The sequence below is a fragment of the Cupressus sempervirens genome, chromosome 8 (assembly GCF_028749045.1).
Source record: "Cupressus sempervirens isolate cs-2001-9-10 chromosome 8, ASM2874904v1, whole genome shotgun sequence".
NCBI lineage: Eukaryota > Viridiplantae > Streptophyta > Pinopsida > Cupressales > Cupressaceae > Cupressus > Cupressus sempervirens.
Window position 1 is genome coordinate 810,005,821 of NC_143125.1, and position 22,677 is coordinate 810,028,497.

Below are 22,677 nucleotides of genomic sequence, written 5' to 3' on the forward strand. Positions count from 1 at the left end.
CATATTTGATTTTCAACACATTAAAAACTTTATGAAATTTATAGCAATAACAATTTTTCATCAAAACTCAAATTTATACAAATCTTAAATACTTTAATTTCAAAATCTAATACATTTTTCCATAACTTTTAAATTTCCTAATGACATTGGCCACACATAATCAAATTCACGACATACTTTTTAATACAAAATAACAACAACAACTAAAAATCCACAAGCTCAAACAATAAATAAGATAAACTAAAATCCTTGAACAATAACTCACTTCATATGCTAGTGTCATTTATACATTGAAATGACAAAGTTTTTCCTACATATCTACATTAAAAAAATTGTACTATATCAAAGTAATCTCCCATTACAAAATCATCTACAAAACTTACACTTTAAATCTTATCATCTACAAATAAAATAAAATAAAAACCTTCCCATTTATTTTAAAATTTCAATGTAGTTAATTATAATTAAAAGTTATTATAATCTTATAATTAAAAATTATTATAATCTAATGCAATAAAGTTTAATTTTACAATTAAATATTCAAAACTAAACTAAAACTATGGGCTTCTACATTTATTTCACACCTTCCCACAAACTCTTCCCTACAACCACTTATTAGCAAATTGTTGCAACTACACAAAAAACATTAAGCTGCTACTACTTTGGATTTTTTCTAATTAAAAATATTAGCCCATTAGATAATTCTTTAGTTGAATTTTAATTTAAAAAATCTAATAAAGGGTACTAGCAAGTCTAGAAAGAGACTGAGAGAGAAAAAGTCCTCGACCTCTCCTGGTAAAGAGAAACCCATTAATTCTAACTCCACAGAGATTTCTAGGAAGAAAGGTGGCCTTAGGCAGAAAAGGAAAGCCACTACGAGAAATTATGGTGATCAGGATAACAAAGTGACTGCTAATGAGGATAAGGATGAAGAGGATCTAGGTGGGGGTCAAGATAGCCCTTTGCCTTCCTGGGTGTTTGATACTTTTAAAATTGAGACTAATATCCCAAATCCTATGAAAGGTGATGACATGGGGAAGCTCACCTCTCCTCTTAGAATCCTTAATATGGAAGGACATAAACATGGGGAGGAGAAGAAAATGGAGGCTTGGGGAGTTAAACTAGTGGGGTGTGATAGTCAAAAAGAGCGGATTATAGGAAGGGGTGATAATCAAAAGAAGGGCAATATTGTAGGATAGGTTTCCATGAACAAAAAACCCTAGGTCAATAAGGATATTGCTAAACTAGAGGAATACATCACCAATCTCATCAAGAAAAATGAGGACCTAGAAGATAGGTTTGACAGGGTGGTTAACTTTTTTATTCGTGTGATACATTCTGCCACAACCACCCTTCATCTATTGAAGGTTGGGAAGGAGAGTAATGATGCAAAGGAGATGGAGACTACCCACTCACTATACAAATTTTTGGCAGATGATTGGTTGTGACTGTTGTTGTAGAACTTGGATAACCAGAAGGAGAGTTAGTTCCTAGCCTCTTGCTCTTCCTTTTTTTTTATGTTTTCAATTTAGTACTTAGCCCATGGGGATTTCTTTGTTATTAAAAATTGGACTTATTTATGCCCATAGATGTTAATTCGGCTATTTTTTTGTAGAATTATAATAGTATTATAGTTACTAGGTTTTTATTTAACTATGATAGTTTGGTAGTTGTTAGTTGTAGTAAGTCTTTTTATAAAAATATGTTACTCTGGAGATTCTTAACATTAAGGAAAGGGGTTAGTTAATCATATGGGAATGACTTTCAGTTGATCTTCAGCCTTGTTTTCATGTTCTTAGTCATCCCCCATTTTGGTTGCCTTTTAATATAAAAAATAAAGTCTACTAAACTATAATTAAAAAATAGACAATAACTAAACTCATTATGTCTTGTAATTTTATCTATAATTTGTAAAATACAATGTTTCTTTCTAGATTTAAAAAAGAAAAAAATGTAAAATAAAATGTTAATTATATTTTAAAAATTGTAAAAAGGATCATAAGGTACAAATTTCCATAGTTTTTTTGACAGTGGAAGAAAAGCATTTCACTTTTGGCACTCTTTCATTTTTTTTGTTTTGACATCATAAATTTCTGAGTAGATCACACTTTCTCTATTTTGATAGAGTGACTGAGATTTTTGAGCACTTGTGACAATTTAGGTCTTGAATTTTTTTTGTGGGAAAAGAATATGTGCTTTATAAGCTATGATTTATATTGTCATGTATCATGAAGCCTAAATATATCCAAATTTATATTATTTTCTTAAATATTACTTCAATAATAAATACACATATTAATTACTTAATCAATAATAAATCATTTATTATCTCAATGTGTTAACCAACATAAATATTAAATACTAGTATTAAACTATATCATTCTATATCGTTATAATATTGATGTATTATTTCATTTAATAAATCTAACTATCAGCAAAATGTTTTGAGAACATAATACGAAGACTATCGCATGACTATCCAAAGCAACATGATGTATCAACTATATATTTAGCTGATAAGCTACTTCTCTTGGGATCCTTTACTAGAAAATGTCCTGTTCAGGTTAGCAAATGTTTCACCCTGTGAAAATTTAGACTGGTAAAATAAACAAAGGTTTTTATATTTTTACCCTATCTTCAGAGAGGGGTTTCTACAGTATGCAAGCTTGACACAAAATGCAGGTTCTAGTGGCAACTACTAACAACAAGCACTACTAGCCAACTCCTTATGGTGAACTAGTATCAATGAGTTTGGGGGTGGCCCCTGCACATGATTCTCTTCCCAATAGAAGCACTATGGACTGTGGTGTGTACCCACTTTGTAAAAAATTTCTCCTATAAAAAAGAAGAATAGAAATCCCCTGGTCAGACAAAAAAAATGGTGTAGATGGATAGTGGTATTCTTTTCATAATCAATGTTGCTCCATGTTCTTCTTCATCTGTCTTTAGTGGGAAGTTGAGATTCTGTACAAAAAATGGAATTTTGAAAGACCAATTTGATGTGAGGAGAGGATGAGGAGGATTGGTGAAGAGAAAACAAAATATTAGTGTGGTGTCTATTGTTGTCACCAACATTTCCAAAGAACTCTTAGTAAATAACTTTTAAAGTGTTTTCTAAGTGTTTATGATGTTAATTTATATGGTTTTAAACTAATTGTCCTAGCTGAGAAAGATACTCCCCCTGTTCTGTTCTAGAAGAAGTTTTTTTTTTTGATGAAGAGAGAAATGACTAATATATATTTTTTCAAAGTTGGTCTATTGGATTTTTGAAGAAGTTTGATGTTTATGCAAGACAAGAATTAAAGAGGAGATGATCCCCTAGTTCTTTAAGAGTTAAATTTTTCTTCAACTCTACAATTAATAAGAGATCTCCCACTAGAGTTTTAGAGTTGTGTTTCTTCAACATCAATTATAGGAGCTTGACTGACCTGTAAAACACATTTTAGGCTTAGAATCACACTACCTCATCCATCGTGACGGAATGTGTTGTATCTATAATTTTTTTTTAACAACTCACATGTCTTCTAAATTCACATAGAAATGTGAGTAGGTCTATTATAAAACCCCCTCATGCTCTATCATAACACCCATCCAACATCTAAAAATTGTGAATTGTAACATAGTGGAGCCTATACTAGAGTCACCTAGCTCTTGATGAAACAAATAAATCAGCTTACTCAGCCTCTCCAAAATTGGTTACCTTCTTTGTATATGCATTTTTTGAGTTGTTTATCTTGCTCGCATGATCCAATATCATGACCAGATAATGGGAAACCTTGATATCACACACAATTAGGACGATTGATTTATTGCAAGCTATCATGTTGATGAATTTTCAAGAAATGATGAATCATGAAACAATATGGCTATTAACATTAACTAGATATGTATGAGGTCTATATAAGTGGTTTGTATTCAGGTCTTCCTAGGCTAAATGTTCAAGAAAGTGCACGACACTTCATGAAGACCAAAAGTGGGTGAAGGGAGAAATGAAAGGTTGTAGGTCTTCATCATAGTGTTAACATGTAGTTTTGCATGTGACATTGTGCTCACTTTCTTTAACCCTATCTATCATGTCCATAGCTTGCTAGATACAAAAAATCTCAGTGACAACATAAAAATTTGGGTCAAAAAATTATGTGCTTGGGATTTGACCCTTCATCCTTGATTCAACAAGGATTAGAGGTTTTCTAGGTAGTCCATTAGTGACACCATGGTTTTCCATAACCAAATTTGCAGTTTTCTTTTTCCTCTTTGTTTACATCATCCTACCAATCACATACTAGACAAATGTTTATGATTCCCAATTCATAATTGTTTCTCTACATGTTTTCTCATCGGACACATAGTTATTTACCACTACTAGGGTCTTGAAGAGTGATTTCACATTCGACAAAAAATGCCTATAATCAATGCATTCTTTGGTCTCACATATATGGAATGAGCTTTTCCACTCTTGGTACAACTTTAGAGCCTTGAAATGTTAAATAGTATAATTAAAGTGATGTGAATGGATTCACATCTTCAAATGGTTGTGTATGGAATTGGGAGCATTGGTGATTTAGAGAGTTCACGCCTACAATTGTCTCTCACACTTTTATTGAAGATAAATTTATTTTGGGTGGGTGAAATAGAAGTGTTTGATCCAATTATGAATACATCAAAATATAAAGAATATAGGTTGTACAATTTTTGAAATCAATGACTAGGGGAAGCGAACAATCAATAGGTCTACTCTGTTTTTCATGCTCCACTGTGAGGCATTTCTATGACAATGTGCTCCAAATAAATTGGAGTGTATTGCTATTGAATATGATTATTTACTTTGACAACAAATTTAGAAGCTATCTTGTGAACTCAAACATGTCTTAGAACCTCCCTGGACATGTTTTAGACATTGCTGAGCATGCCCATGTGTTTGAAATCCTTACCAATTCCACCACTTTCTTTCTCACATTTAACAACATGAGCTGACATTTATTTCACTTGGATCCTTCCTTGGATCTTAAGACTTTGAAGGTGTAAGTAGAAACCTACATCATACCTCATCCCTTTTGCATTTAGGAAATTGGGTGGGGTATACATCAACTAAAATGGAATCATGTTGGGCTGCATTGGAGAAAACCATGGGAGTGTTGAGCAGTTGAAAGAAAAGGGGAGTTTGGTTTTCTTCTTGTAGGAGACCTAACTATTGGTCATGTCCTAAAGGAATTACTCCAGGCATTATAAGGATGTCATTGTTTCTCCACAATTATCTTTTATATCAATGCACATGATCTTATAAGAAGAGGGCTCTTAGGTTTAGGATTTAATGTATCATAACTTTATGATCCGTGGTATGATATATTTTAAAATATGAACTCATGAGGTTTCGATTCAAATTTTATAGTAGGTGGCCTTTTTTTGTTTTGAACTAATTTTATTGCAACTCATTGACTAAATTTGTTAATTTATATATATATATATATATATATATATATATATATATATATATATATATATATATATATATATATATATATCTATAATTTACATATATTGATTTCAACTTACCAAATTGATTTGTAGATTTAAATTTCCCCTGTTATCTTCTAAATGTGTAGAGGTACTTGAACTTGTGATGACATGTGCATAATGCATTAATGTTTAGTTGGGTTCTAACTTCATATTTTAGATGGGGTCTACTTTTGTACTTGCAATGCCATATGAATATATTTTTGAGGTATTTTGACAAAGGTGACTAAATAAGTGCATTTCAAATTTGATCATTAATTAGAATAAATATTTCATTACTTACTCGAGGAACACAAACCCTTAGAACTTTTTGCCATAAAATTGATAAAATTACTTGATATTTTGTGCAAATTACAAATTGTTGTCATTTATAGCAACACATGATGTACATGCTTACAGGAAACCTTAGAACTAAAGATACTTAGCTTTTGGTAATCAGAAAATTGTCTAAGTATGAATTTGGTATACAACAGTGTATTGTTTTGTTTGTAACTTGTTGCTAACATCATATTATGACTAGCAAATTTAGATGGAGAGAGTATACATGTTGATGATGATGTGTATAACCTCTAAAGTCTATACAGATTGTTCAAAAATAGATATTCATGTTTTAAGTGAGACAGGAAAGCAAAATTGAAGGAAAGGAATTATTTTGTTTACAAAATAATTACTTGTCCAATTAGGGCTAACATCCTAGATGTTTACTCTAAGTTGGAAAAGTGTATTATGGTCTTAGCTAACCTTGCAAGAATTTTTGTAAAGGCGTGGTATTTTTGCAAAGGACATCTTGCAAATTCAAGCATGCTAATGTGCTATCTAGAAGAAATTATGTTTAGCAATTGTATGTGAACTTTTATAAAAGTGATATGTGTGAAGTTTGTGAAGCTATTTCGAGATCCAAGATCAAACTAAGAAAGAAGCTATATTCTAGGAGTCTAATTACTTGTTTGGGTAGTGATCTCTTCTTGTAATTGGAAGTGCATGTTTGGGTAGTGAGCTCATCTTGCATCTACTATACTACAACTCCTAACATGGTTGGCACAACTCCTAACAAGGTTGGAATCTCCTCATAGGGATTTAAAGTCTCCTAACAAGGACTCCTTATACTAAATTTTCTCATTGACTCCTAACAAGGTCCATCCTCTAATAAATATATTTATCTAGTGGGTATCATCCCCACCAAGGTTTCCCTTGGCCAAGGTTCCCCTAGTTAACAAACTACAGTGTTATGAGTTATCTTTGTGAATGGTTACTGTTACTCTTCAACATTACTTTATTCTTTTGTTATGTATGGTTTAAAGTAAAGAATAATATCCAATTGGCAACTAAAGTTCGTCACTTATTGATTCACCCCCACCTCTTAGTAATCCCTATTTTTGATAATTGGTATCAGAGCACAGTTATTCAAAAGAGGCTTAATAGCTTGAGTAAGATCCCTATGGATATGGAACAGTTGATGAAGAACCTTGAAGAGGCACTTGAACAAATTGATCTTGTTACTAAATAAAGAGATAAGTTGAAGGATAGATATGAAGACTCCAAAGTATACATTAGACAGTTAAAGGAAAAGATTGAACATCTCAAATCCAAGCCTGAATCTACTAAATTTGAAACTGGTGATGATGATTATTCTAAGCTAAAGATAAGTATAAAATCTTGAACAATGAATTGAAGATTACGAATTTGAAGTTGACTTTGAGGAGTGATCCTAGCAAAGTTGAATCTAATTTGAAAACTAAGAATGTAGATCTTAGAGAAAGTCTAGAAAAGAAGACATATGAGTTTGAAACAATAAAAGAAGATCATGAAGAACTTCATAAGTGCAACACTATTGTGAAAGGTGAACTAACCCAGTCCAAGAAACAACTTAAGAAGCCTTATTCTACCAGAGAAAAGCTTGATGATTCTATGTCAATACAGAGACCTACTTATGATAAGACTGGTCTTGGCTATATAATTAACATGTCTACAAATAAACCTGAGATTAGATCAGATCTAAAAGAAAAAGATAAATTTGATGATAAGATTGAATCTAGTCAATCTTCTGATAAACCTAAAGAAGTTGAATTTTGGATGAAACAAAGCAAGTGACATCTCTTAAGGAAAACAAGTATGAATTTAGAGGTAAGTTTTTTCCATGTAATAAAATAGGTCATATGAAAAGAGATTGTACAAATAAGTCATTTAATCATGTTATAGATTTTTCTTGTCATAATTGTCATGGTATGGGTCATAAAGTAATTGATTGTATGAAACCTAAGTATGATAATGATAGAAGGAATAGTAGAATGTCTAGAAATACTAACCCTACAGATAGAAGAAGATCTAATTGAAGGACATTGAGTAAAGGAAGACCTTATGCAGAAAGAAGACATATCGAGTGTTATAAGTGTAACAACTTTGGATACATAGCTCAGAATTATCAGGCAAAAAATCCAGTATGTTAGTTATGCAACAACTTTGGACATACCAAAAAGTATTGTAGAATGGAAAAAAACTTCAGAGACAAAAAGAACAATAGAAAAACTTTGAAAATAAAAGGAATGATGGAAGAAAAATCAGAAATGACAAAAGGAACCATGAGAGGAACTCTAGAAGAAAAAAAAAAAAGATAGTGAGGAACAAAGAAATGTAGTTAGTGAACTTTGAGAAGAACTCAATTAGGAATTTGTAAAAGGATTAGATATCTCAAAAGATAAGCTAGAAGATGATGAGACAAGAATAATGAGGTCAATTGTCGAGTTTGATTCAATTAAGTTGAATTAAGCTTGCTCTTTGCATCAGAATTTGATAACCTCATCTAGATATGGAACTAGAGATAGTGAAGTTGGGAAAAGGTATAGTGAGATAAGTTTAGATGGCATCTAAGATTTCTTGTAATTTGGAGCTTATCTAAACAAGTTATGAAGGAATTAAGAGTTACAAGTATTAGGGTATGTGCAGGATCATGGTGGGCCAAAAGGTGGTGATGTGAAAAACATTTAGTTTTGAAATGCGTAAAAATGTTTCAAAAAGTGTTTTGAATTTTTTCCCACCCATCCTGGTAGCAAACCAAAAATGTAATACCTTGCCTAATCAGGTATCTGATTTGAGAACGGGTATCAGATTTGAGAACAGGTATCAGATTTGAGAACAGGTATCCAATTTGAGAATGGGTACCCAATTTATGTTCCCAATTTATGGCACTAAATTTAAATGTAAAGAGACTGGGGATGAATTTAAAAGATAAATATTGATTTTGGTAGACCAATTTTTAAGTTATATCAAGTCCTAGTATAATATAGCTATAGCATAATTGGGGGGGGGGGGGACAAATTATTATATATAGTTACTAAAATTTATTATACAGTATTAAATAATAGTTATTATTTATTATATAATTATTTTATATAGAGTTATTGTTTATTATATATTATTATCTAACTATATATCATATATATTATTATTATATATTTTATATACTACTAACCTAAGTTAATATAGTATATAATGATGTATGTTCCTAGGGGTCCCCCTAGGGACATAGATGTGTTCTAATGAGTCCAAATGGGTCATGGGATACCCTAATTATATATCATATATATTATATATATTAGTAACCTAAGTTAATAAACTATATGATGATATATGTTCCTACGGGTCTCACTAGGGACATACATGTGTTCCAATGAGTCCAAATGGATCATGAGATACCCTATGATACATTTTGACCCATTATACAATAAGATATCTTCATAAGGGTCAAAGGATGCCTAGGGACATATATCTTGTGTTTTAATGGGTAGAAAAGGGGTTATGGAGTATCCTATAACCCTTTTCAACCTAATACATGATAACATATGTTCTTAGGGTCCTAGGACCCGTATAGACATATATGTTGTGTTCTAATGGATCGAAAGCATTCATAGAGTATCCTATGACCCTTCCAAGAAATCACATGAAAACATACGATCATAGGGGTCATGGGACCCCTAGGAACATATCTTGTCACATAATGAGCTGAAAGGGGTCATAGGGTCTCTGATGACCCCTTTTGACCCATTGGAACACAAAATATATGGCTCTAGGGTATTAGACCCCTAGGAACATATGTTATCATGTAATGGGTCAAAATTTGACCCATTGGAGCACAACACACATGATGATAAGGCTCCTAGGACCCTTAGCAATATATGTTCTCATATAATGTGTCAAAAGGGGTCATTGAATACCCTATGACCCCTTTTTACCAATTAGAATATAAGACGTTTGTCTCTAGGGATTATAGGATACCCCATTACCCCTTCTTATCCATTGGAACACAACATATATGTCCCTAGGGCCCTTGGATGCCTAGACACATAAGTTGTCATGTATTTGATTGAAATGGATCATAGGTTTTTCAATGACCCCTTTAAACCAATTTCAACACAACACGCTTGTCCCTAAAGGTCTTAGGGCACACAAGAACATATATTTTCATGTAAAGAGATGAAAGGGGTCATGTGATATCGTTTAACCCAATTCGACCCATTGGAACACAACATGTATGTCCCTAGGGGTCCTACAAACACTATGAACATATTTTGTCATGTAATAAGTCAAAATGTATCATGGCATGCCCTATGACTCCTTTTTACCCACTATAACACATCATTTATGTCCCTAGGGGTCTTAGGTCTCCTAGGAACATACATCATGTGTTTGAAAGGGCCAAAAGGTTTCATAGCATTCCCTATGACCCCTTTTGACCCATTAAATGATGACATATGTTGACAGGGGTCCTACAACCACTAGGAAAATATATAATATCTTCAAAAGATTTGAAAGGAGTCATAGAGTACCCCATGACCTGTTTCAATACATTATATGACAATATATGTTCTTAGGGGTCTGAGGAAATCTAGGAGAATAATTCATGTGTTAAAATAGGTTGAAAGGAGTCATACGGTAACCTATGAACTATTTTGACTTAGAAAATGACATCAAATGTCTCTAGGAGTCCTAGGACCCCTAGGGACATATTATAATCATTTATATGGATTGCAATGGGTCATAGGATAACTTATGATCCCTTTCGACACATTTCGTTACAACATATGCCTCTAGGGTTCGTAGGACCCCTATGGACATATTATTATCATTTATATGGGTCAAAAGGGGTCATAGGATAGCCTTTGACCATTTTTACATCTTAGTACCCCTAGGGAGATATTATTATTGTTTATATGGGTTGAAAGTGGTCATAGGGTACCCCATGACCCTTTTCAATACATTATATGACAATATATGTTCTTAGGCATCCTAGGACCCCTAAGGACATAAATCATTTTTTTAAATGGGTTGAAAGAGTTCATAGGATAAACTATGACCTATTATGATCCATTAAATAATAACATATGTTCCTAAGGGTCATAGGACCACTAGAAAAATATATCATGTATTCGAATGAGATGAAAGGGGTCATAGAGTACCTTATGACCCATTTTGACATACTTCATGACAACATATGTCTTTTGGAGTCCTAGGACCCCTAAAGAAATATTATAATTATTTATATAGGTCGAAAGGGGCCATAAGATAACCTACGACCCCTTTGACATGTTTCATTACAACATATGTCTCTACAGTTCCTAGGAGCCCTATGGACATATTATAATCATTTATGTGGGTCAAAAAGAGTCATAGATAACCTATGACCCCTTTCGACATATTTTCGTAAAACATATGTCTCTAGAGGTCCTACAACCCCTTAGCACATATTAAAATCATTTATATGGGTCAAAACGGGTCATAGGATAACCTATGACCCCTTTTGGCATATGACATTACAACATATGTCTCTAGGGGTCATAAGACTAGTAGGGACATATTATAATCATTTCTATGGTTTGAAAAGGGTCATAGTATAACCTATAACCCCTTTCAACACATTTCATGACAACTTATGTCTATAGGGGTCCCAGGACCCCTGGCAAGCATATTATAATCATTTATATGGGTTGAAAGGGATCATAGGATAGCCTATGACCCATTTTGACACATTTCATTATGATATGTCTTTAGGGGTCCCTAGGACCCCTAGGAACATGTTAGAATCATTTCTATGGGTTGAAAGGTGTCATAGGATAACCTATCAACCCTTTTCACACATTTCATTACAACATATGTCTTGAGGGGTCCCAGGATGCCTAGCGACATATTATAATCGTTTATATAGGTCAAAAGGAGTTATAGGTCCTTTCGACACATTTCATTACAATATATGTCACTAGGGGTCCCAATACCCCTAGGGAAATATAATAATCATTTGTATGGATAGAAAGGAGTCATAAGATAACCTTACGATGCCTTTCGACATGTTTCATGACAACATATGTCCCTAGGATTCTTACGACTCCTAGAAATATATTATAATTATTTATATGGATCGAAAGTGGTCATGGATAATTTATAACCCCTTTCAGAAAATTTCAATAAACATAGGAAGATATTATAATCATTTATATGAGTAGAAAGTAGTCATAGGGTAACCTATGACCCCTTTCAAAACATCTCATGACAAAATATGTCTCTAGGGGTCCCAAGACCCCTAGAGACATATTATAATCAATTATATGGGTTGAAAGGGGTGATAGGATAACCTATGACCCCTTTTGCCACATTTCATTATAACATATGTCTATAATGGCCAAGGACCCCTAGGGATGTATCATGATCATTTATATGGGTTGAAAGGGGTAATATGATTACCTATCACCCTTTAAAAAAAATTTCATTACAACATATGTCTCTCGGGGTCCTAGGACCCCTAGAGATATATTATAATCATTTATATGGGTTGAAAGGAGCCATATGATGACTTATGACCCCTTTCGACACATTTTATTACAACATATGTCTCTAGGGGTCCTAGGAGCCCTATGGACATATTATAATTCTTTATATAGGTCAAAATGGGTCATAGGATAACTTATGACCACTTTTGACACATTTCATTACAACATATGTCTCTAGAGGTCCTACGGCCCCTAGGGACATATTATAATCATTTATATGGTTCAAAAGGGGTCATAGGATAACCTATGACATCTTTTGACACATTTCATGACAACTTATGTCTCTAGGGGTCCTGAAACCGCTATGGACATTTTAGAATATGTCTCTAGGGGTGCCAGGACCCATAAGAACATATTAGAATAATTTATATCGGTCAAAAGGGGTCATAGGTTATCCTATGACCCCTTTCCACACATTTCATTACAACATATATTTCTAGGGGTCTTAGGACCTTTACAAACATATTATAATCGTTTATATACTTCAAAAGGGGTAATAGGACAACCTATATCCCCTTTCAGCACACTTCATTAAAGCATATGTCTCTACAGTTTCTAAGATTGTTAGGGACATATTATAATCATTTATATTATAATAAGTTCCTTTTGATTTATTTCATTAAAACATATGTCTCTAGGGATCACAAGACCCCTAAGGACATAAAATAATCATTTCAATGGTTTGAAAGGGGTCATAGTATAACCTATGACCCCTTTCCAAAAATTTCATTAAAACATATGTCGCTAGGGTCCCTAAGACCCCTAGGGATATTTTATAATTGATTATATGGGTTGAAAGAGGAAATAGGATAACCTGCAACCCCTTTTGACACATTTCATGACAACATATCTCTAGGGGTCCCAAAACCCATAGGGACATATTAGAATTGTTTTATTGGTTGAAAGTGGCCTCCACACATTTCATTACAATATGTCTCTAGGGGTCCCACGACCCCTAGGGACGTATGATAATCATTTATATGGGTTGAATGGGCTCATAGGATACCCTATGACCCCTTTCGACATGTTTCATTACAACATATGTCTCTATGATTTCTATGACCCCTAGGGCCATATTATAATCATTTATGTGGGTTGAAAAGGGTCATAGGATAAACTATGACCCCTTTTGACACATTTCATTACAATGTGTCTCTAGGGGTCCTACGACCCCTAGGAACATTTTATAATCATTTATATTGGTTGGAAGGGAACATAGGATAACCTATGATGCTTTTGAAATATTTCATTACAACATATGTGTCTAGGGGTTACAGGAACCCTAGGGACATATTCTAATTGTTTATGTCTCAAAAGGGGTCATAGGATAAATTATGACCCCTTTCAACACATTTCATTACAAAATATGTCTCTAGGGGTCCTAGAACCATTAGGGACCTATAATAATCATTTATATGGGTGGAAAGGGTTCATAGGATAACCTATGACCCCTTTTGACACATTTAATGACAACATATGTTTCTCGCAATCCTAGGACCCCTAGGGACAAATTAAAGTCATTTATATCAGTAAAAAAGGGTCATGGGAAAACCTATGACCAGTTTCCACACATTTCATTACAACGTATGTCTCTAGGGGTCCCAAGACCCCAAGGGACATATTATAATTGTTTATATGGTTCGAAAGGTTCCATAGGATAACCTAGGACCACTTTCAACACATTTTATTATGACATATGTCTCTAGGTGTCCAAATACCCCTAGGGACATATTATAATTGTTCATATGGATCGAAAGGAGTCATATGATAACTTTATGAACCCTTTCGACAAGTTTCATGATAACATATGTCCCTAGGGTACATAGGACTCCTAAGAACGCATTATAATTATTTATACGAGTTGAATGGGGTCATAGGATAACTGATGACAAATTTTAACACATTTTATTACAACATATGTTTCTAGGGGTCCCAGAACCCTAAGAACATATTATAATCATTTATATGAGTCAAAAGGGATCATAGGAAAATTGATGACCCCTTTTGACACATTTGATTACAATATATGTCAATAGGGGTCCCAGGACCCCTAGGGACATATTATAATCATTTATATGGGTCAAAAGGGGTCATAGGATAACTTATAACCTCTTCTAACACAATTCTTTACAACATATGTCTTTAGGGTCCTAGACCCCTTGGAACATATTATAATCATTTATATTAGTCAAAAGGGGTTATAGGATAACCTATTACCCTTTTTGACACATCTCATGACAACATATGTCTCTAAGGGTCCCAAAACCCCTAGGGACATCTTCTAATCATTTATATAGGTCAAAAGGGGTCATAGGATAACCTATGAAGCCTTTTAACACATTCCATCATAACGTATGTCTGTAAGGGCCAAGCATCCCTAAGGACACATTATAATAATCTATATTGGTTGAAAGGGGTAATAGGATAACCTATGACCCCTTTCAACACATTTTATTACAAAATATGTCTTTTGGGGTCCTAGGACCCCTAGGCACATATTATAATCACTTATATGTGTCAAAATGGGCTATTGGATGACATATGACCCCTTTTAGAACATTTCATTACAACATATGTCTTTAGGGGTCCTAGGATCCCTAGGGACATATTATAATTGTTTATATGAGTCAAAATGGGTCATAGGATAGCCTATGACCCCTTTCGACACATTTTATTACAACATATGTCTCTAGGATTCTTAGGACCCCTAGTGACATATTATAATCATTTGTATGGGTAGAAAGGGGTCATAGCATAACCTATGACACCTTTTGACACATTTTGTGACAACATATGTCTCTAAGGGTCTCAGGATGCATAGGGACATATTAGAATCATTTATATTAGTTGAAAGGGGTCATAGAATAACCTATGACCCCATTCTAAAAATTTCATTATAAAGTATGTCTCTATGGGTCCCAAGACCCCTAGGTACATATTATAATTATTTATAACGGTCAAAAGGGGTCATAGTATCATCTATGACTCATTTCAACATATTTGTCTCTAGGGGTCATAAGACCCCTAGTACCATATTATAATCACTCTTATAGTTTGAGAGGGATCATAATATAATCTATGACCACTTTTGACACATTTCATGGCAACATATGTCTCTAGGGTCCTAGGGACATAATATAATCATTTATATGAGTTAAAAAAGGGTCATAGGATAACATATAACCCCTTTCGACATATTTCATGGCAACATATGTCTCTAGGGGTCCTAAAAACCCTAGGGACATATTAGAATCATTTTTATGAGTCAAAAGTGGTCATATGATAACCTATGAACCCTTTTCACACATTTCATTACAACATATGTCTTTAGGGGTCCCAAAACCTCCAACAACATATTATAATCATTTATATGGGTCAAAATAGGTCATAGAATAACCTATGACCCCTTTTGACACATTTCATTACAACATATGTCTTTAGGGGTTCCAAGACCCCAAGGGACATATTATAATCATTTATATAGGTTGAAAGAAGTCATAGGATAACATTATAACCCCTTTTGACATGTTTCATGACAACACATGTCCCTAGGGGTCCTAAGACTCCTAGGTACAAATTATAATCATTTAGATAGGTTGAAATGGGTCCTAACATAACCTATGACTCCTTTCAACACATTTCATTACAACATATGTTTCTAAGGGTCCCAGGACCCCAAGAACTTATTATAATCATTTATATGAGTCAAAAGTGGTCATGGCGAATCCTATGACCCCTTTCAACAAGTTTCATTATAACATGTCTCTAGGGTTCTTAGGACCCTAGGGCCATATTATAATCATTTATATGGTTCGAAAGGGGTCATAAGATAACCTATGACCCCTTTCAACATATTTCATAACAACATATATCACTAGAGATCCTAGGAACCCTAAGGACGTATTATAATTATTTATATGAGTCAAAAGGGGTGATAGGATACCCCATGACCCCTTTCAATACATTATATTGCAATATATGTTCTTAGGGGTCCTAGGAACCCTAGGGACATAAATCATATGTTTAAATAGGTTGAAAGGTGTCATAGGATAATCTATGACCTATTTTGACCCATTAAATGATAACATATGTTCCTAAGGGTCCTAGAAGCACTAAGAAAATATATCATGTATTTGAATGAGTTGAAAGGGGTCATAGAGTACAGTATGGCCCATTTTGACATATTTCATGACAACATATGTCTTTCAAAGTCCTAGGACCCATAAGGACATATTATAATCATTTATATGGTTTGAAAGGGTTGGTAGCATAACCTATGACCTCTTTCGACACATTTCATTATAACATATGTCTCTAGGGGTCCTAAGAACCGTAGGGACATATTATAACTATTTATATGGGTCAAATGTGGTCATAAGATAACATATGACCCCTTTCAATACATTTTATTACAATATATGTCTCTATAATTCCTAAGACCCCTAGCAACATATTATATTCATTTATGTGGGTTGAAAGGGGTCATATGAAAACCTATGACTCCTTCCGAAACATTTTATTACAACGTATGTCTTTAGAGGTCCTAGGAACCCTAGAGACAAATTATAATCATTTATATGAGCTAAAATGGGTCATAGGATAACCTATGACCTCATTTAACATATGTCATTACAATAGATGTCTCTAGGGGTCATAGGACCCCTAGCAAAATTTATAATCATTTCTATAGTTTGAAAGGGGTCATAGTATCACTTATGATCCTTTTCAACATATTTCATGATAATGTATGTCTCTTGGGGTCCTAGAACCCCTAAGCACATATTATAATCATTTATATGGGTCTAAAGGGGTCATAGGATAACCTTCGACCCCTTTTGACATATTTCGTTATGACATATGTCTCTAGGGGTCCCAAGACCCTTCAAGACATCTAATAACCATTTATATGGGTTAAAACGAGTCATAAAATAACCTTATAAACCCTTTAGACATGTTTCATGGCAACATATGTCCCTAGGGGTCCTAGAACTCTAAAGAACATATTATAATCATTTCTATGCATCGACAGGGCTCATGAAATAATCTATGACCCCTTTCAAAAAATTTCATTACAAAATATGTTTCTAGGGGTCCTCAGACCCTAAGAACACATTATAATCATTTATATTGTTCAAAAGGGGTCATAGACCTATGACCCCTTTCAACACATTTCATTACAACATATGTCTTTAGGGGTCCCAATACCCCTAGCGACATATTGAAATCATTTACACAGGTCAAAAGGGGTCATAGGATAACCTATGACCCCTTTCGACACATTTCATGATAACATATGTCTCTAGGGATCTCAAGACCCTAGGAACATACTAAAATTATTTATCTGGGTCGAAAGAGGTCATAGGATAACCTATGTTCCCTTTTAACACATTTCATTATAACATATGTCTCTAGGGGCCAAGGACCCATAGGGATATATCATAATCATCTATATGGGTTGAAAGGTGTAACAAGATAACCTATGAACCCTTTAAACACATTTCATTACAATATATGTCTCTTCAGGGGGTAGGACCCCTAGAGACATATTATAGTCATTTATATGGGTTGAAAGGGGTCATAGGTCCCTAGGGACATATTATAATTATTTATATGGATCAAAAGGGGTCATATGATAACTTATAACCCCTTTCGACACATTTCATTACAACTTGTCTCTAGGGGTCTTAGGACCCCTAGGGACACAGGATAACCTATGACCCCTTTCGACACATTTAATTACAACATATGTCTCTAGGGGTCCCAGGACCCCGAGAGACATATTAGAATTATTTATATTGGTTGAATGGGGTCATGGGATAACCTATGTCCCCTTTCCACATATTTTATTATAACATATGTCTCTACGGGTCCTAGGACTCTTAGGGACATATTATAATCATTTATATGGGTTAAAAGTGTTCATAGGATAACCTATGACCCCTTTTGACATGTTTCATTACAACATATGTCTCTACAGTTCTTAGGACCCCTAGGGACATATTATAATCATTTATGTGGGTCAAAAGGGGTCATTGATGACAACATAGTAATAAGTTTATAAATTACTAATAGAATAGAAGATTGTGATTTTTGCATTAAGGACAATATATTATGTATCTCATTATGTGTAGTTATTAGCACATATGAAAAAATGTAGTTGTCATATGGGCAAGTGCACAAAACCTAAGTCGATATTATACAGAAATCTATATTGACGATTTATAGAGAATTGCATAGAAACGGTTTATTGGGAATTTAGTTTTTTTTGTATGATCTATATAGAGGATTGTGTTTCAAATTAATGGTTGTGGAGTTAACTGGAAGAAGTACTCTAACTATTGATGACTTCAGTGAGTGCATAGGTATAGAAGTCACACATGTGAAAGATTGGGTATAACTGTGAGCCGACATCATTAATTAAATGTGCATTTCATTTAATTAATGTATGGTAATGAAGTATGAAGCTAACTCAAGGATTTATTATTGAGCATAGTATAAGAGAAATATTTTTTTGTAAGAGAAATATTTTTTCATGTTTAATAGAGTGTGTGAGCATAGTGAGAGCAAAGAAGAATTGTGAATTGTTAAGAAATTGAGCAGAGTGATTTGCTAATGTGTGTAAGTGACCTTAAGGGCTACTGATGATGGATACCAAGTTCCAAATCTCATTGCATGATCTAAAGGAGAAAAGTCTGACATACAGGACAAAGGAAGAAGTAAAACTTGTTTCACATCTATTATTCTGAAAGGAATAGTATGGAGATCAATTGGTTAATGGGTTCGTTGATCCAATTTTGAAGCTGTTTGGGTAGTGGGTTCAACTACCTTCTACAACTCCTAATAGGGTTGGAATCTCCTAACAAGGACTTTTTGTACTAAATTTTGTAATAGATCCCTAATAGGGTCCATCCTCTAACAAGGACTATTTATATTAGTACATCATCTTGTGGGCATCATTGCCACTAGGGTTTTCCTTTTGATCAATGATTTTCCTAATCAACATATTTGGTGTAATTGTTGTGTGCATTTTTATTATTGTTGTTTACTTTGGTTGAATGGTTAAGTTTGTTCAGAAGAGGATAAATGTTTTAATTGTTGAATAACTGATTCACCCCTCACCCTTCTTAGATATCTTGGTGAACTATTATTTCTAACATTTATATGGGTTGAAAGGTGTCAGGATAACCTATGACCCCTTTTTGACACATTTCATTATAACATATGTCTTTAGGGGTCCTATGACCCCTTTTCACACATTCCATGACAACATATGTCTCTAGGGGTCCCAGGAACCTTAAGGACATATTAGAATTGTTTCTATAAGTCAAAATGGGTCATAGAATAACCTATGATCCCTTTTTACACATTTCATTACAACATATGTCTCTACAATTCCTAGGACCTCTAGAGACATATTAGAATCATTTATATTAGTCGAAAGGGGTTTAGGATAACCTATGATCACTTTCCATATCTTTCATTACAACATATGTCTCTATGATTCCCACGACCCCTAGAGACATATTATAATCATTTATGTGAGTCGAAAGGGATCATAGGATAACTTGTGACCCCTTTTAACACATTTCATTACAACATATATCTCTAGGGGTCACAAGGCCCCTAGGGACATATTATAATCATTTATATGGGTCAACAAGGGTCATAGGATAACTGATGACCCCATTTGACATATTCATTAAAACATATGTCTCTAGGGTCATAGTAACCTTAGGGACATATTATTATTATTTCTATGGTTTGAAAGGGGTGATAGGATAACGTATGACCCATTTCGACACATTTCATGACAACATGTCTCTAGCTATATTAGGACCCCTAGGGGCATATTATAGTTGTTTATGTGGGTTGAAAGGGCTCATACTATAACTTATGACCTGTTTCGACACATTTCATTGCAACATATGTGGCTAGGGCTCCTTGAACCCCTAGGGACATATTATAATCTTTTATATGGGTCGAATGGGATCATAGTACAACCTATGACCCCTTTCAAAATATTTTATTACAACATATGTCTCTATGAGTCATAGGACACCTAGGGACATATTATAATAATTTATATGGTTTAAAAGGGGTCATAGTATAACCTATGACCCTTTTCGACACATTTCGTGACAACATATGTCTTTAGGGGTCTTAAAAACCTTAGGGACATATTTCAATCATTTATATAGGTCAAAAGGGGTCATAGAATAATCTATGACTCGTTTTTCCACATTTCATGACAACATATGTCTCTAAGGGTTTCAAGACCCGTACGGACATATTAAAATTGTTTACATTAGTCGAAAGGGGCCATACGATAATGTATGACACCTTTCCCCACATTTAATTACAACATATGTCACAAGTGATACTAGGACCCCCACAGACATATAATAATTGTTTATATAGGTTGAAAGGGGTCATAGGATAATCTATGACCACTTTTGACATGTTTCATTACAACACATATCTCTATGATTTCTAGGACCTCTAGGGACATATTATGTTTATTTGTGTGTCAAAATAGGTCATACGATAACCTATGAGCCCTTTTGACACATTTTATTGCATCATGTCTCTAGGGGTCCCTAAGGACATATTATAATCATTTATATGGGGTCAAAAGAGGTCATATCATAACCTATGACCCCTTTCATCATATTTCATTACAACATATGTCTCTAGGGGTCCTAGGACCCCTACAGACATATTAGAATAATTTATATCGATTGAAAGGGATCATATGATAACCTATGACCCCTTTCCATACATTTCATTACAATATATGTCACTAGAGGTCCCAAGACCCTTAGGGACATTAGAATCGTTTATATGGGTCGAAAGAGGTCATAGGATAAGATATGACCCCTTCTGAGATTATTCATTATAACATATGTCTCTATGGTTCCTAAGATCCCTAGTGACATATTATAGACCATGTATGTGTGTCAAAAAGGGTTATAGAATAACCTATGACCATATTCAACACATTTCATTACAACTTATGTCTCTTGGGGACATAGGATCCCTAGTGACATATTATAATTATTTATATAGGTCAAAAGGGGTCATAGGTTAACCTATGGCCCCTTTTGTCATATTTCATTGAAAAATATTTCTCTAAGTGTCAAAGGACCCCTAGGAACATATTATAATCATTTATATCAGTTGAAAGGGGTCATAGGATAACCTATGACCCCTTTCGACACATTTCATTACAACATATGTCTCTTAGGGTCCTATGACCCCTACAAACATATTATAATTGTTTATATGGGTCAAAAGGGGTCATAGGATAACCTTTGACCCCTTTTCATAGATTTCATGATAACATATGTCTCTACAGGTCCCAAGACCCCTAGGGACATATTACAATCTTTTATATCAGTCGAAAGGGGCCATAGGATAACCTATGACCCCTTTCCACATATTTCATTACAACATATGTCTCTACAGTTCTTAGGACCCCTACGGACATATTATAATCATTTATGTGGGTTGAAAGGGGTCATAGAATAACCTATGATCCCATTCAACAAATTTCATTACAACATATCTTTCTATAGGTCCTAGGACCCCTAGGGACATATTGTAATCATTTATATGGGTCAGAAGGGGTCATAGGATAGCCTATAATCAAATTTGACATATTTCATTAGAACATATGTCTCTATGGGTCATAGGGCCCTTAGGGACATATTATTATGATTTCTATGGTTTGAAAGGGGTCATGGTATAGCCTATAACACCTTTCAACACATTTCATGACAATATATACCTCTAGGGGTCCTAAGATGCCTAGGGACATATCATAATTCTTTAAGTGGTTAGAAGGGGTCATACGATAACCTATGACCCCTTTTCACACATTTCATTACAACATATGTGGCTACGAGTCTTAGGACTCCTAGGGACATATTATAATCTTTTATATCGGTCGAAAGGGGTCATAGGATAAATAATGACCAATGACCCCTTTCAACATATTTCATTACAACATATGTCTCTAGGAGTCATAAGACCCCTAGAGACATATTATAATTATTTATATGGTTTGAAAGGGGGCAATAATATAACCTATGACCCCTTTCGACACATCTCATGACAACATATGTCTCTAGGGATCCTAAGACCTATATGAATATATTTCAAAATTTTATATAGGTCAAAAGGGGTTATAGAATAACTTATGACCCCTTTTTCACACATTTCATGACAACATATGTCCCTACAGTTTTCAGGACCTATACCGACATATTAGAATTATTTATAGTGGTTGAAAGGGGTCGTAGGGTAAGCTACAACCCCTTTCCACACATTTAATTACAAAATGTGT

General features: G+C 34.1%; 1 pseudogene; it reads left to right on the top strand.

The window, feature by feature from the left end:
- Positions 1 to 5,025, top strand: part of LOC149544872 (protein SENSITIVITY TO RED LIGHT REDUCED 1-like) — a 157,495-nt pseudogene extending 152,470 nt beyond the window's left edge.
- Positions 5,026 to 22,677: the final 17,652 nt, after the last annotated feature.